Here is a 4,124-nt window from a genome sequence, read left to right as displayed (position 1 = left end):
TAGAGCAAATTCTTTATATGTATATTATGTGTAAGACATTATACACATGTTATCATAGGCCTTATACATACTGGAGGGATTCCCCCCCCCCCCCCTACCCCGCCACCACCCCACTCTCTCCTGATCTTGATATAAAGTAGCGCTCATAAACACTGGCAAATATGTGAATGGGATGGTGACAGATACTGCGAAAATGCCAGAGAGTGTTCACGTAATGAAATAATGAGAATAGGCCCTATAGCAATGGGAAGTGTGTGTGTGTGTGTGGGGGGGGGGGGCAACTGCAACCCTCGATATGCCATTTCAACTTCAATGTAAAGTGATTGACAATACATTTCTTAGATATATGCAAACTTTAAATCCCCCTCGCTATACCCATCATCCGCGAGCCCCAGCGAACAGCATCTCATATACTCCGTAAAAACGAACGTATACTAATTTAGCTTTATCATATAATCTATTATCTGGTTGTAAATAGAAACGAAGAGGTTTTTTTTTTTTTTTTTTTAAAGATTCTTTAATTTGGTGGTAGTGGCCTCCTGCACATAGTATGGAGGATCCTGTAGATATAGGTGGGGCATATTATTATATTATGATATGGTCCATGTGTACAAATTATATAATTACCCGATATTATAGAGATATAAATGGCTACAAAGTTTGGTTAAGACCATGGATTGTGTTTCAAGAAGATAAAAACGCGTCAATATTGGTCTCCAATTTTGGTCCCCTCCGCTGCTTCCCCCCCCCCCCCCCCGATCTGCCGCTTCCATAGATCTGCCGTGAACAAACTCAATATACCGCAGTCACCAATAAAGCCCGAGCACTAACTTTGTATAGCTCCATCACTTCTGGTTCTAGACAAGATTTCTAAAGATTCCTATTAAACTCACCCCCCTAATGTGGTACCCGCATTTGTGTAGAGTTTTCTACTACCTATAAAGCGGCAATTCCTACCCAATTCGGCGAAAAATTAACCATATTATGTTTTAAAGAAATTGAAACTGTAAATACTGGGCCGTAATTTGCCATCCGGCCCCCAGGGGGAGCAAAACAGCCTAAAATGTCCCCGAATACATATATCTCTCAATATCCAGCGAAGACATTACCATGAAATATATCAATGCCTGCAAACAATGGCAAAGAACATCGTGCTCATTATACACACACCATGAACAAGCACCATGTGCGAAAGGAATATCATGACAAAATTATTTTGCAATACAAAGATGATTTAATTAATGATAGAAAATACACAGGTTTGATGATTGATATACACAAGTCTGAATAAGAACTAAAAAAGTGAAAGTTTTCTGTGTGATTCCATGCATTCACACAGTTTTGTATTTACAGTATCTATTCTGACATTCTTGTGTATATTTGCGTATCTATTTTCGAATTATTATAATAAAACAATACATAAAATGAAATACATTATTACAGTGTACATGCACATGACTATGACAGGAATACCAGCTAGAATGAAAGAGAGTCATACTTTGTACACGAAAGGACGATAATACTCTGATAAATACAGGGCTTGAATATGATGGGCTTTTGTCTGAAAACTGGCATCAACCAGGACATGTGTTATTAATTCGTCTTTCCCTATGATTTGTTCTGTAAGAATTAGTGGTGTCAGTTCTTAAAATGGACTGACGGATTCGAGGAATGCAGATCCATGAATGAATAATCGATAATTTTGTCTCTCTTTTTGTTGCAAAATGAATTAATGATTGTTGGAATAATCATCGAAATGAAATAACCTACAAAGGGTAAACAAACACAAACTTTACACAAACTATGGGCAAATAATTTGCGTTTCTCAGTTACTTCGTGTTTACTTGTTCACATTCCTAAACACAGATAAATTCTAAACAAGCTCAAAACTGCATACACCAATAATAAAAGAAAAAAAAAACTCTTTTCGATTTGACTCATGACAGAGTTAGGAGCTCATTTCTCGTCGAGAAGATTGTTTCATTTTCTATCTGAGAGTAAGGCTGGATGACCCATACTCAGCTGCTCTTCTAGCCGCTCTTCTAGCTGATCATATAATAAATGTTCAATTTTCTTTATAATTTGTGTCATTATATGGCATATTGCAAGCTGTAATAGTCTTCTAATCCAGCCATGGCGGCACTGAATCTTCAAGAAAATCCAAGCTTTTAAACAGATTGCTCAATTTTCCTCGAACTTTCAGTGATGTGTTCTAAATTATTAAAGCCGTATTCTCTCAGTTCATATTCATGTACACATGAACGTGAATTTTTCACTTAAAACGGGGAAGAAACCCAAATATATACCATGCTGTATTTGAGAATTCACCCATGCATTTTTGTTATGTTTATGGTTTAACCGTTGAAACGTGGAATATGGAACAAACAAACAAACAAACAAACAAACATATACCCGCACTGAGTGATTACAAAGTATTAGATGCAACACAGCCGTAAAAGTTTGACTAAAAGCAGACAATCCTTTCAAAAGTTCTGTATTTTTAAAATTTCCGTATGTGAATAGCCATTGATGGATGAACATACATTTCATGACTCATAACGTAATGGAAAACGATACAGAGAAAAAATACAGATAATTCCACAAAAGTCCTATTTCAAAGAAGTTTCCCTTTGTGACCTGCTACTGGCACATGATAAAAATATAGGTGAAGGGTGGTATCATTCTTCCTGCTTTTTGAAAGAGCTAAGTCAAGTGCTCTTCCATTTTGATAGATTTCTTTATAATTTTCTGCATTGTGACGTCACAAAATGTTACAGTTTTCTCATTCAGTGATGGCGGCACCAAATTTTTAGGAATTCATAAATGTTAAACGAATTTTCAGATGTTTCTCAAACTTTCACTCGTGTGTTCTACCAAGTAAGTATGACTCTAAGGTATGATTTACATTTCTTTATAATCCAAATCATGTCAATAACTTTTCACAAAAAACAGAACAAAACAAAACTAAACTAAACAAAACAGAAGGCGCTATGATATTATTATGGGCATGATGGTGGCACTATTTCCTGACTAACATTTGAAACTTAGGATAATGTCAATCTTAAGTCTTCCACTGTAAGGACTAGGTTTTTTATCTTTAATTCATTCAGTCCTTTTAAAAAGTCAGACAAAGGGAATTTGCTTAGTTCCCTTCCCCCCCAAGATTTATTTTGAATACCAGATTACAGAGAAGGCACTACGGAGTACGCACATAACACTCTCTCCAATCGAAGAATTTTCAGATTGTTTATACAGATAAGTCCTTCTTCAACAAGCGCACATCTTAAAGCTTAGTGATATGTTTTGTTTTTTGTTTTGTTTTTTGTTTTTTAATGGTTCCATATCCACATTTCAACGAATAATTAAACCATAAACATAACTATACAAAAGCATATGAGTGAATTGTCAAGTACAGCATTCAAGACAATTAAACATGTGAAATATGAGGAATCTACTTAGAAGCATTGCTTGTAGGGTGTAGATTCCCAGATGCTCAGATGTAAGATTAATTCTTACTTGATACTTACTCTCTAAAATAATCGAGTGAAAATTTTCACTCTTGAAGGAGTGAATATAAAAAAGAGTGAAGTTAGAGTGAAATTGGAGTGAATTTCGAGTGAAAATGTTCATTTTCACTCGTTTTAGAGTGACGTCAGGGATCATTCCAAAATCTTCGAGTGATCCCTGAGGTCATTCCAAAATGAGTGAAAATTAACATTTTCACCCGAAATTCACTCCAAATTCACTCTAAATTCACTCTTTTTTATATTCACTCCTTCAAGAGTGAATATTTTCACTCGATTTTTTTTAGAGAGTACAATTGAAAGGAATAACAATTTATGAATCGGGGAAATATAAACGTTGTAGAATTAAAAAAAAAAAGACAAGACAAAGAAAACAATGTCCGCGGCACAAAACTTCTGGAGAGTTGCGAGGTACAAGTCAGATACAGAGTACTATATAGAAATACAAAATATGCACAAAGAAGGTCCAGGAGATAATAAGAAATCACGAGCGAGGCACATGTTACATAATCGATAATGCCGGAAATACGAAGTATGAACAGAGAATATCAAGGAGGTTTGAAGAATAGCTATAAGTATGAATTCAGAAAAACCAATATG

Source organism: Diadema antillarum, unplaced genomic scaffold (genome assembly GCF_040938485.1).
Source record: "Diadema antillarum isolate AM-2024a unplaced genomic scaffold, OU_Dant_1.0 seq00000233_RagTag, whole genome shotgun sequence".
NCBI lineage: Eukaryota > Metazoa > Echinodermata > Echinoidea > Diadematoida > Diadematidae > Diadema > Diadema antillarum.
This window is presented reverse-complemented; position numbering follows the sequence as displayed.